Source organism: Mercenaria mercenaria, chromosome 4, assembly GCF_021730395.1.
Source record: "Mercenaria mercenaria strain notata chromosome 4, MADL_Memer_1, whole genome shotgun sequence".
Classification (NCBI taxonomy): domain Eukaryota; kingdom Metazoa; phylum Mollusca; class Bivalvia; order Venerida; family Veneridae; genus Mercenaria; species Mercenaria mercenaria.
The window spans coordinates 14,043,753-14,058,216 of NC_069364.1; the positions used below are offsets into that span (position 1 = coordinate 14,043,753).

Below are 14,464 nucleotides of genomic sequence, written 5' to 3' on the forward strand. Positions count from 1 at the left end.
GTTATGATGTAATAGGAATTGTATTCGATTTTGTAAGACAAAATGTAACATGATGCATAAATAGGTGAAGCAAGAACCCCGAGAAGCATTATTTGTTTATTGAAAGTGGCATGGGTAAGGTGTTATTTATTTTGGGACAACGGAATTCGTTGGATGTTATTATTTAGTATAGTTCCGCCTTTGTCTGTGAAAGCGGGTATGTGGTGCTGCACATTTCATAACCTGTACTGTTCATTCAGAATATTGATTCTAGTGTATTTTTATTGAGTCCAAGACAAAGCAAATTCTAACATATTTTACAAATAAAGTTTACTTGTGTTGTCATGGCAGCCGAAATTCAAGAACACACACGCAGCATGAAAAGACAGTGGTTCATTGCCGAAAGGTTTAAATGATTTAATAACATGCAAGACAAAGCCAAAATGCTTTTAAGACGTGAACTGTTTAAATCACATTAGAGAGAAAGATGTAAAGTAATGACTGGCCGACACAGAGCCGTTAATGCTGTTAAACGTTACAATGGCACAATTGCCAGTCCAGTTCAAATGACAATAAGAACTTAGCTTGTTCAAGACAGTGATGTATTAATTGTAAGACAGTTTAGAAATAATAAAGGTTACCGTAGTTTTAGATAAACAAAGGATACAAATGCGTGTCAATATCGTCAAATTAAAGAATACTCAACTGATATCTGTTATTAACGTACACTTTAAATTATATTATTGATAACAGTTTAGAAATATTTTCACTTAAAAACCGGAAGAAGTTTTAAGTTATCTATGACATTTAACTTGAGTATTAGATAGAACCATTACTCTTGAAATATTTGTGTTAATAGGCATATTTAACTCAGATGTGATGTAATTGACATCATTAACGTAAAGATCAAACAAAATATATGCAAATTATGCAGTTCACTGCAAGCAGTAATCCTATATAGTTAGAAATCATAAATAGGCTGACTATGCTATTCTATGTGATGTGAAAAATTATCACAATACTCATAGCGAGGCCAACTCTGGTTATTTGATTAAAATATCTTCCGTTATAATCACTAAATAGTTGACCTAACAAGTAACATAAGATTTCTGTCATAGAAAACATTTCATTTTGTTTCAGGCAGTAACAACAACGACACTATATGCAAGATGCAGACTAGACACGATCGGGCTACTCTTACATGTAGAAAATTTCACGTTTTAATGATGAAAACATGGCATAACCAAGCGATAACATGTATATTTACCATAACATTTAAAAAGTAGCATGTAATGACAGAAACAAGACATAACCAATTCCTGATAAGTGTATGTTTGCCTAATTTAAATGTCTTCGTAAATAATTCAAAGAACAGCCGGCCGAACAAAGAATTCAAAGCAACACCTTCGTCTCATAGCGTACTTGTCACCTCGGCAGACAATCAACCATGTGAAAGCTGGCCCGATACAGACGAGAATTTCATAAAACTGCCCATAATCAACTTCTGGATAGCTTAACCACCAACTGCAGCCAGTAAGTAAAATGTCTACCGTATTCTTATAACAGCTTTATATTGATCTAATACTTTTACATTTGCATTTCGTAATTTATGGAATAGTAATTGAAATTGAAAATCTGTATGTGTAATGATGTATAAGGAAAACTTATGTTTTGATATTACGTACAAGCTTTCAATGTTTTCATGCAAATACTTTGAAAATTATTTAATATGCGCCAATATTAGATAATATTGCATTGTCCTTCTGTCCTCTGTGTTAAAAGTATTGAAATCGGAATATGATTTTTTTTTTTTGCGTTTCGATAAAGAATTTCTGCAACGAAGAACGAAATCTCGCCATCAAAACTGTGTGTGCAGAAAAAGCTTCCGACACCTCGTGGTACAGGAAACAGTCATATATGCTTTAATCTACTTGTGCCGATGTCATTTATTCAGTTTATATTTAAATTTACTTTATCTTTGAGCCACACACAACGGCAAAATAAAATATATGTTTGATTATCAAACTGCATTGTAAGATCAATAAATTGATGTCGACAAAGTTGCTTGCTTATACGTAATGCGTGAACCTGCAATTTGCACACGCCAAGTCTGTTATGGCGAAGTAAATTCTGGTTTACATAAGACACATTAAGGCATTAAAAAGTAATTATAAATGTCATGTTATATAGTAATAATGACCATGTAAATTTATGTAACAAGTCATGCCAAGGAAGATGATATTTTCGGGATTCACTCACACACTCTCTCATACAATCATGCTCACCACAATACCACAAGGTACTATTTTATGTATGTTGGTAAACCACTACTTCCCAAAACATCGTCAAAATTATTTTCTCTTCAGATTTCAAAGCTGAATGCGGTACGCGTAAAGAATCTGTATTATTTATGTATGACCTCATTCAATTCATTAATGAGTGGCATTTGTGTATAATGGTTTGTATTAAATACCTTATATATGCATTTATAATGCGGACTTGTATACTCTTGGATCTTGAGTATGGAAAAGTTAACTGTTATGTATTTATATAATTCCCTTAATACACACTATCGCTATAAATGCGATCTTGTGATCCAGTTAACTTTCAGAGAGAGAATAAATTATATAGCTTCTCTTGTCCCAGATAGTTAAAAAGACTAAAATGACAATGATTCACCGTGCCACCAAGTGCACTTCTGAAATTGTAGCGAAGTCTAGCCAGCAATAATTTCCAGCAAAGTAAAGAAAATAAACAAAGGAAGTTAGGTCGGGAGAATACGGAATACGGAGGGTGCGGAAATTCTTGACCTGCTCGTACAATAAATACTGCTGTACAATATTGCTCTTGCATTGTCATGAATAAGGCACATGCCGCATAAACCAGTTTTTGGTCGACGTTTAATGTAATGTTTTCTTACCGATTTTAGAACGTTGTCCCTGTAATGATCTGCCGGAAGCACTTGGTATTTGCACAATAGTGGTTTTATAATAAATTGCAACATGGTTATAACCATGTCGTGATTATAAAAACCTGTTGTGATACATGTTCTGATATTTCAACACTTACGAACAGTTTTAACCCAACTATCGATATTTCACGTTATCAGTGATTAATGATAGATAGTTATTGCGGGGGTTGGATATTAAGCTTGGTAATAGAAGGAAATTGAAAACAAAATCGGTAGGCAAAAGCTTTTATCTCTGTCTACCTACTTAAATTCAAGTTATCATAAATTGAAATGCCACACGCCCAGTCCCAGACTGTTGACAGGAACATTTTTCTTCTATTTCCTTGATTTTATCAGTGGGTAACTATACTCAGGTAAATTCAATGTGTATTATTTATCGATATCAGGAGCATTAATCCGGCTTATGTATACGCACTGCGTTTGTCTGCTCTATGTAAAAGCAATTATCCTTTCTGCAGACCATTAACTTAAAGTATAAATGCAGTAATATATTGATTAATATTTTGTGCATAATTGTCACCAGTATTGTCCATACCTTTTATTTACGTGACATCTATATGTATACAATTTCTTATGAAGAAAATATTTTATTCAAATATTACATAAATATATTTAATTATTGTCATCACTGAGATCGGATAGTCTTTGTTAGACATTTTTATTCACAATCATTGAATGTCATCTTTCGGTTCCTTGTCTATAATACTGAAAGTTTGCATCAGTCTATAAACCTATTTGGATTATGTAAATTAATATAAGATAAAATGGTACATACATGTTTCCCAGGACATTACATAGTGTCCCCACAATAGTGTATTCAATTGTACACACGGTGATAAATGCACTTGTTTGAAATGACCTTCTATTCATTTATAATCCGAATGACAGTTTGCGATTATTTGTTTGTTTTCAAAACAAGATCTTTCACGCTTATATATAACTCCCGATTTCCCTCTTTAATAAACGCACCGTTTAATGAATCGACATTGATTAAGGTGAAATACTAGTTATATCATTTAATGTTTTACAATTCATCTGTTTCAAGATAATATGTCTAATAACGTATATATACAATCAGAATACGTCAGAGGTCTATTCCATTGACCATATAGACCACATTTATTTAAATACGTGTCGATCGCTACAACTGATGCATCTATATATAACATATCGCAATAAATAACTACTTCCTGATGTCAAAGCCAGTCTGTTTCAGTCATAAATATCTTCAAAACTGAAGACTGTAATTTCATATCACGTCATATTAATTTATGACTGGAATAACCCAAGGTTCTCATCAAGACATGATAAGATCTGTCCGTCGGATAAAAGCTCAACCCTATTACTGACACCATTGTCTCTTGTATTGGGCCTCCTTGTTTCACATTGGTGGCGTACGCCGTTCCGCCACTGGTAGCTGATTTTGTATTTGTTTGGCTTCCCGGCACTGCCCGGGTTTAAAACGGCGGAGCGTTCGTTTCTCCTAAAACCGGCAATATTGCTTTTGCCGCTCACGTGACCGACGTATCCCGGGTTGTGTAAATTATTACTATAAAATAGAACACTGACAGACCAAATATATTTGTAAGAGAATGAAAATGTGTTTTCCAAACCAGAATATCAATATTCATTGTTTCGAAGTCATTTTACACTAAGTTCTGGAACCGATACTTGTCAGAGATATTTCCGTGACGTGCATCTGAAAGTTTTTTAAAAGACATCTAAATGTAAATAAAGTAACGGTCTTCTCGATGCTTTAAAAACAACTTTCAATCTGCAGTAAAGATATTACAGTATATATTGTTATAGTTTCAGGGCTTGTGGGATCAAGGATTATAAATTTAATTTATATTAAAAAGGTGATCAAAACTTAAAGTTGACCTACTTTCCTCGCACTCTGCTTCTGTACGCTCAAAAAAAAATATTATTATTTAAAAATCTTCACTTTGTCACTTCCCAGCTAAATAAAATAATAGAGGTTATAATGACAATAGATTTCAATTGTCAATGGCATTTTATGCGGTTTATTAGTAAAGCTTTAAGTCAAATAGCTATTTACATACTAGGTATTGTACGATTCATAATATGAACTGCGCCACGAGAAAACCAACATAATGGCTTTGCGACCAGCATGGATCCAGACCAGCCTGCGCATCCGTGCAGTCTGGTCAGGATCCATACTGTTCGGTTTCAAAGCCTATTACAATTAGAGAAACCGTTAGCGAAAAATAAGTTTTTGAACTGTATTGTCACTGAAATGTGGGTTTATTATGCTGAACCTGAAACAAAAGCTCAGACAAAACAGTGAACCTCCCAAGAAGTTTAAACTGTCTCCCTCTGCTTGCAAGGCTATGCTGGTTGCTTTTTGGGATTCACGTGGAATTATACTGGCACATTGCATGCCAAAAGGTTAAATTGTGGCTGATGGATACTATTCAGAAGTAGTTTTGAACAAATATATAAAACTCAAAGAAAAACTGAAAATGTTGCGTCCCAGGCTAGCCTAGAAAAAATGTCCTTCTTTTGCATGACAATGCCCCCAGCCTCAGTACATCCCAGACCTTGCCCCTTGCGACACTTTTATTTGTTTCCAGAACTGAAAAAGGTTCGCTGAAAACAAATACGAGACCAGGACGGCTTTGATTTCAGCTGTAAATCTGTACGTCAGCAGTAAGTCTACTTCATGGTTTGCAGAGAGAATACAAAAGCTCCCACAAAGATGGTAACATTGTAAAGACGTTGGCGGGAATACTTTTAAAAAGAGTAAAAAGAATATTTGAAAGATATATATTTGCCTAGGTATGAGACTGACCGAGCTTAATATGAGAGAAATACCGAGTACGTTAGTTATACTGGATTATGTATACGATAAAGATACTGCACAATGTACAGTTGAGATTCTGGACTAATGATAGCAGTGATACTCGACTAGGTACGGGAGATATATTGGACTAGGTACGAGTAAGGTACTACTAGTATGGGAGAGGTACTGGAGGAGGATCAAGAGACATACTGGAATAGATACTCTTGAGAGAGATACTCTTCTTATGCTAGAAATAATGATCAATATTCAAGAGAGATACTAGGCTAGATACAAGGTTGTTACTGAATAAGGTATGAAAGAATTACTGGACTAGTAATTAATAGAAATATACTTAAATTGGCATACGAAAAATATTGAAACAGGTTTGAGAGAGACGCTGGTCAAGACCGGAGTTATGATCTAGAGAAACACTCCGCTGACAAACTTCGTTTATTTTGATAATGTTATTACCAATGTACATACATACTTTAAGTATATTGTGTAAAAGTTTGCTTTTTCTAGGTGATCTATAACCCGTCTCTGCGTCGATTTGAAATTAATTAAATCCAAAGCGTTTACTCGCTGTTAAAATAGAATGCTAGTCAAAAGTTACAGCCATGCAACAAGTCTTTAAGCGTAGAGAACTAATGAATAGAATAATAGAAGAGCCTTCGAAATCAGATTATGTTATATGAGCTGTGTCATGAGAAAACCAACATAGTGGCTTTGCGACCAGCATGAATCCAGACCAGCGCAGCATCCGCGCAGTCTGGTCAGGATCCATGCTGTTCGCTAACAGTTTCTCTAATTGGGTCTTTTAGATTTGGTGACAAACATGCGGCTAATAGGTAGAGCGTATAATTCATTGAATTCGTAACTGGCGGATCTTGTTGTATCAAATAAGTTAAATTGCCGAAATCACTTAACCCATTATTCTTTTAAATGTGTTGAGCCTATCTCTTAAAGTATAAGTGATCTTTAAACGAGACTTAATTAAAACGTAAAGCTTCCGTGCAAGTATAATGACAAACATTTCCTCAAAGTGGAAAAACTAAAACGGTGTTGTTATGGCAATATAAATAACAATACTATCATAAAGGTAATGTAAAAATAATTTCTAATCTTAAAACATTATTTGAAATTACACATTTGACCTGCCACTTGTATATATTTTGCAACGATATTTCGTGTTATCAGTGATTAATAATAAATGGTTATTGCGGGGAGTAAGAAGCCTAATGTAGGAAGCAAAAAAGCAAAAACAAAAACAACATGTTTCAAGTAGGCCGTAGCTTTTATTTCAGTTTATCTGCTTGAAACGAAGCAAACAAAACATTGAAATGTCTCACGCCCTATTCCGGATGTTAAATGTGAAATTGATACCTTATGAAAATGATACTGACTTTTCTATCTATTTCTATCTATCTTCTTTTACAGTAACACCTCTGTTACGAGAATTTCTTTTGTTTGCTGATATATCAACTGGTAATAATGGTCAAATTAAGAATAAGTTAAGTAATCAAGGTGCATTATCCCGCCAGTAAATCGATTTCGTGACAGTTCCTGCTTATGCACATTAAGTGTGTCTGTGACGTATGAAAGAAAACATGCTTCGCTAAATTCCCCTTCGGCAACCCTTTGGCAGCCGACTTGATCAAGACTAAAAATGCTATTAGGCGAATAATTATTCAACGCAGTCATTCTTGTTCATAACATACATAGCATAAATGCGATCATATTGTTCTAGACAAAGAGACAATTAGCCATCTTTTGGATGACATAAACGAAGTCAAATATTGCAAATAATGTTAGTTACACAAACAATTGTTTTTGAAAATTATATTATTTTAGGAGATGCCTTTATGTGTACATCTGTTCTATTGCTGGCCAGGCGTAGACGTAATTTCTTGCACAACAACTGAAATTCAGATTTCCTGTTTCACAAAAGTCGCTTTTATTATGTGTCAGCCTATTTTTGTATTGATAATTATTCATGCACATCATCCGTTTCTTTCAATTTCACTCAGTGTACACGTGAAAGACAAAACCATATGTGTTATTCAATCTGACTCATTGCCATAAAAGTGATGTTATAAATGCATAGTAAAGATTTCCCATTACTTCATTATAGAGTTTTATCTTCGTGTAATAAAATACATACACCAATCAACTGATATGTCTTATTAACGGAACGCTTCCAGTTCGTCTGAACAGAGACATGACAAGCGTCTGACTAAAACAATCTCAGTGAATGATTAAACATTGATACATATTGAGTTGTGAGAGCATGTAATGATGCAATAGGAATTGTACTCGATTTTGTAAGACAAAATGTAACATGATGCATAAATAGGTGAAGCAAGAACCCCGAGAAGCATTATTTGTTTATTGTCAGTGGCATGGGTAAGGTGTTATTTATTTTGGGACGACGGAGTTCGTTGGATGTTATTATTTAGTATAGTTCCGCCTTTGTCTGTGAAAGAGGGTATGTGGTATTGCACATTTCATAACCTGTACTGTTCATTCAGAATATGGATTCTAGTATATTTTGATTTAGTCCAAAACAAAGCAAATTCTAACATATTTTACAAATAAAGTTTATTTGTGTTGTCATGGCAGCCGAAATTCAAGAACACACACGCATCATGAAAAGACAGTGGTTCATTGCCGAAAGGTTAAATGATTTAATAACATGCAAGACAATGTCAAAATGCTTTTAAGACGTGAAATGTTTAAATCACATTAGAGAGAAAGATGTAAAGTAATGTCTGGCCAACATAGAGCAGTTAAGGCTGTTAAACGTTACAGCCAGTCCAGTTCAAATGACAATAAGAACTTAATAAGACAGTTTAGAAATATTAAAGGTAGTTTTAGATAAACAAAGGATACAAATGCGTGTCAATATCGTCAAATTTAAGAATACTCAACTCATATATGTTATTAACGTACGCTTTAAATTATATTACTGATAACAGTTTAGAAATATTTTCACTTAAAAACCGGAAGAACTTTTAAGCTATCTATAACATTTAACTTGAGTAATAAATAGAACCATTACTGTTGAAATATTTGTGTTAATAGGCACATTTAACACAAATGTGATGTAATTGACATCATTAACGTAAAGATCAAACACAATATATGCAAATTATGCAGTTCACTGCAAGCAATAATCCTATATAGTTAGACATCATAAATAGGCTGACTATGCTATTCTATGCGGTGTGAAAAATCATCACAATACTCATAGCGAGGCCAACTCTGGTTATTTGATTGAAATATATTCCGTTATAATTACTAAAATAGTTGACCTAACAAGAAACAGAAGATTTCTGTCATAGAAAACATTTCATTTTGTTTCAGGCAGTAACAACAACGACACTATATGCAAGATGCGGACTAGACATGATCGGGTCTACTTTTACATGTAGAAAATTTCACGTTTTAATGATGAAAACATGGCATAACCAAGCGATAACATGTATATTTACCATAACATTTAAAAAGTAGCATATAATGACAGAAACAAGACATAACCAATTCCTGATAAGTATATGTTTGCCTAATTTAAATGTCTTCGTAAATAATTCAAAGAACAACCGACCGAACAAAGAAAGCAACACCTTTGTCTCATAGCGTACTTGACACTCAACCATGTGAAAGCTAGCCCGATACAGACGAAATAGTAACTGAAATTGAAAATCTGTAGCAGAATTGATGTATAAGGAAAACTGATTTTTTGGATATTATAGTACAAGCTTTCAATATTTTACATGCAAATACTTTGAAAATTATATAATATGCGCCAATATTAGATAATAGTGCATTGTCCTTCTGCCCTCTGTGCTAAAAGTACTGAAATCGGGATATGAATTTTTTGGCGTTTCGATTATTAATTTTTGCAACGACGAACAAAATCTCGTCATCAAAACTGTGTGTGCAGAAAAAGCTTTCGACACCTCGTGGTACAGGAAACAGTCATATATGCTTTAATCTACTTGTGCCGATGTCATTTATTCAGTTTATATTTAAATTTACTTTATGTATGAGCCACACACAACGGCAAAATAAAATATATGTTTGATTATCAAACTGCATTGTAAGATCAATCAATTGATGTCGACAAAGTTGCTTGCTTATACGTAATGCGTGAACCTGCAATTTGCACACGCCAAGTCTGTTATGGCGAAGTAAATGCTGGTTTACATTAGACGCATTAAGGCATTAAAAAGTAATTATAAATGTCATGTTATATAGTAATAATGACCATGTAAATTTATATAACTAGTCATGACAAGGAAGATGATATTTTCGGGATTCACTCACACACTCACTCATACATGCTCGCCTACATGCTCACCAAAATACCACAAGGTACTATTTTATGCATGTTGGTAAACCACTACTTCCCAAAACATCGTCAAAATTATTTTCTCTTCAGATTTCAAAGCTGAATGCGATACGCGTAAAGAATCTGTATTATTTATGTATAATCTCATTCAATTCATTAATGAGTGGGATTTGTGTATAATGGTTTGTATTAAATATCTTATATGTGCATTTATAATGCGGACTTTTACACTATTGGATCTTGAGTATGGAAAAGTTAAATGTTATGTATTTAAATAATTCCCTTAATACACACTATCGCTATAAATGCATTGTATCCTTGTGATCCAGTTAACTTTCAGAGAGAGAATAAATAATATAGCTTCTCTTGTCCCATTTAGTTAAAAAGACTACAATGACAATGATTGACCGCGCCACCAAGTGCACTTCTGAAATTGTAGCGACGTCTAGCAGCATTTTTTCAGCAAAGTAAAGAAAAGAAACAGGAAGTTAGGTCGGGAGAATACGGAGGGTGTGGCAATTATTGACCTGCTGGTACTATAAATACTGCTGTACAATATTGCTCTTGTGCACAGAGGCATTGTCATGACTAAGGCACATGCCGCATAAACCAGTTTTAGGCGATGATTAACGTAATGTTTTCTTACTGATTTTAGAACTTTGTCCCTGTAAAGATCTGCCGGAAGCGCTTCGTGTTTGCGAAATTCATTTAACATCTTTTCTTCTGCATTTTTATATATTTTAGAAATGCTTTGCAACATTGCACCCTTTGTGCTTTTTACTCTTTGGAAAAAAGATTGGGTAGCCACATTGCACCTTCGATAATTTCAAGGCCAATTTCTAAATATTTAAAATGATTCTGACGAAGACAAAACCAACATTCAAATGTTTTTCGCGGTTTTAAAAAGAGATTATAAGTTACAACGCGCTAAATGGTCCGCTGTATATGTGTCCTTAACAAAAAATAGGAAATCATGTTCGCTGATATGTTTGAAATTAATTTCAAACATCAATTCTTGGTTTTATATTCAAATACTATATTATTATGGTTTACTAGTAAAAGATTCGATCTAATTACATTTGTAAATTGTTGCAACTGATGACTCACTACAATTATACTTTGTTTAATATATTTTCATATAAATAAATTATCAGTATGTACACACAAATCCAATTATGAAACATAATAGATACATGGAAGTAGTATGGCACAGCTCACGGCGTTTTGGTACCATTTGTCATAGATTGTAACCATGTCATGATTATAAAAACCTGTTGAAGTAGTGATATACCTATTCTGATTTTTACCCTTACGATCGAACAGTTTTGACCCAACCATCGATATTTCACGTTATCAGTGATTAATGATAGGTAGTTATATCGGGGGCTGGATATTAAACTTACTTTTCAGTAGGCCAAAGCTTTTATCTCTCTCTACCTTCTTCAGAAATGCCACACGCCCAGTCCCAGACTAATACTGATTTAAAACGACAGGAACATTTTTCTTCTATGTCCTTAATTTTATCAGTTGGTAACTATACTCGGGTAAGTTCAGTGTGTATTATTAAATTTATTGATATCAGGAAAGCGGTCAGCTTCTATATACGCGCTGCGTTTGTCTGCAGTATGTACATGTCGGCATTCAACAGCATTAATCCTTTCTACAGATCATTACCATTTTGTGCATCACTATCATCATTTACGTTGGATTTATATAAGTTTAATATGAAGAAAACTGTGTTTTCAATTATAAACTTAAATTTATCAAAATATATTTATTATTATATTTATATATTAGCTATATTATTGTCATCAGTGAGACCAGGGGCCGTATTCATAAAGCATCTTAAGTATAAGTATAAGAAATTGATTATTTACTTAAGTATTACTTAGGTTAGAAATTTATTTTACTTAAGTATATTTGTTATTCATAAAACAACTTAATAAGTAATTCTTGTTTTTTATTGAGGGCGAAAACATTAAAAAAAACAACATTAATTTCAGACAGATACAACATGCACAATTATGTTTAAAGTGCTTTTATCTGAAAACAACACTTTAATCGTACTCACCACGCTATTTTATTTTCTGACTTAAGTCACTTCTTACGTATCTTAAGTTTTAGCTGTTTTATGACTAGAACTGAAATCACCACAAACTTAAGTAAAATCTTAAACTTAAGTCAAAACTTATACTTAAGATGTTTTATGAATACGGCCCCAGATATTGTTTGTTAGATATTTACATTTTACAGTTATTAAATACCATTTTTCGGTATTTTTTCAATAATACTGAAAGACTGTTTCAGTCTATAAACTGATTAAGACAAATGAAAATAGATATAAACAAAAATTCTACATACATGTTTCCAATGCCAGCACATTACATAGTATCACACACCAATGTATACAAATATACGCACTTTATAATATGCACTTGTTTGATATGACCTTCTATCCCTATATCATCTAAACGAAAGTTTACTATCATTTGGGTTTTTTTTAACAAGATTTATCACGCTTATATGTAACTTTCGCTTTACCTCTTTTATAAACACACCGTTTAATAAATCGACATTGGTAGGTGAAATACTAGTTTTGTCACTTAATTTTCACAATTCACATGTTTCAAGTTAAAGTCTAATAACGAATATATACAATACCATGTGCGTTACGCCACAGGTCTGTGGTGTATAAACCATATATACCACATTTATTTAACTACGTATCGATCGCTGCAATTGATGCATCTGCCTTGCATGAATATCTTCTTTCCGATGTCAAAGCTAGTCATAAATATCTTCAAGATTTAAATTTCATATTTCGTCATATTAATTTAGGACTGGAACAACCAGAGGTTCTCATAAAAATATGATCAGATCTGTTCGCCATATAGCACCCAAACTTTTGCATGATTGTATGATCTCTAATAGTATACTGGGGTCCGTTTCACAAAAGTTCCTTAAATTTCATCTAAGTATGTAATTTTAAAACACATTTATTTCATAGGATGTAACTTGCATCTTTTTGAAAATGTGTGGTTAATATAATTTTAGCCCAAATCTATTTTATCCGTGCTTATTTCATATTCTAAGATAAGCCAAATAGTTAAAATGAATTTACTTTAAACGATGTTCATGAAACGCCTTATCCCTAAGTTCAATGTCCTAAGTAGGCTTCGTGAAACGCCCCCACCCCACAAAATAAAACACGGACAGATAAAGTATACTTTATAGAAGGAAAATGTGTTATTTCCAACAGAAAACCACAATCAGATCACCATTATTATTTTGTTTAAAGACATTTTACCTTATCAGTTTTGGAACCGATACTAAATCTCAAGCTGCGTTCAGCCCAGCAACTAAATAAAAGACAGTTGCAAAGTTTCTAATATTTTATCTCTGTCTGTAGCAATCTTAGTTTTAATGTTGTAACAGTGTTTACTAGTATTTGATTAATTTTCTGTTAGTTTCCAAGGTAACATTTGTCATGTATTCTGTTTGCTTGTCTTGACAGATGTGTTTGTTTACTGTTCTCATTTGCGTCCAAATGTTATATTTATATATCTCTTTGTAACATTATCACATATTTTTCTCATTTTACGTTCTTATTTTGTGAAGCTGTTAGTCACTTTTAATACCGATGGTAAATAATAACGAAAATTCGAAGTTCTTTCGAACTATGCAATGGTCATATGTTGTTATAACTATGGTGTATATTCAAATAGCCTCGGTCAAAAACTTAGACCTTAGACCAAACAACAAAGAAATTGTGCTTGCCTTGTCAGAGAGGTTTTCTAGAACATTTCTCAGCGACGTAACCATCTGGAAGTGTCTCAAAAGATATTTAGACACAACTACAGCTGTCACAGGATGACGAATTATACTGGTACTGATGATAAACCCGAACAGAAAATGAGGTTTTTTACCGGTGACTTTTTTATTTCTGCAAATTGAAATCAATGGTCGGTATCAAAATAAAGCTTAACCTTTGCTGAAAACTTTACATAATTCAAATTTATATTTAGTAAGCAAACTCACACGAATTGAGGGCCTGAAAGGGGTATGTAAAAAGGGGACTTTATGAACGTTGACTGATGATAAATTCGAACCCTTTGTCATTTACAAAATTTCCTTGGTATTATTATATTGAAACTTTCCCCAAAAAGCTGCAACAGTCATTCCTGATCAAGTAATGAAAAGTTAACAAATGTCAGGCCTTCATGTTTCGGCAGTGAGCATGCGCAAAAAAAAAAAAAACACCCTCTTCCCCAGTAATTTTGGATAAATATTTTTTATACAAATTTTACAAAGTCATTTATTTATACAGAATATTTACCAATTTTGTTTTTGTTTACACCAG

At 33.2% G+C, this 14,464-nt stretch overlaps 1 protein-coding gene across 1 annotated transcript in view; it reads right to left on the bottom strand.

The window, feature by feature from the left end:
• The window catches only part of LOC123551048 (uncharacterized), a 100,562-nt gene extending 87,806 nt beyond the window's left edge, over nucleotides 1-12,756 (bottom strand). The window contains exon 1 of the mRNA XM_045339686.2: nucleotides 12,466-12,756. The gene's annotated coding sequence lies outside the window, so the exon portion shown is untranslated. The remainder of the gene's footprint in view (nucleotides 1-12,465) is intronic.
• Between the last annotated feature and the right edge of the window lie 1,708 nt (nucleotides 12,757-14,464).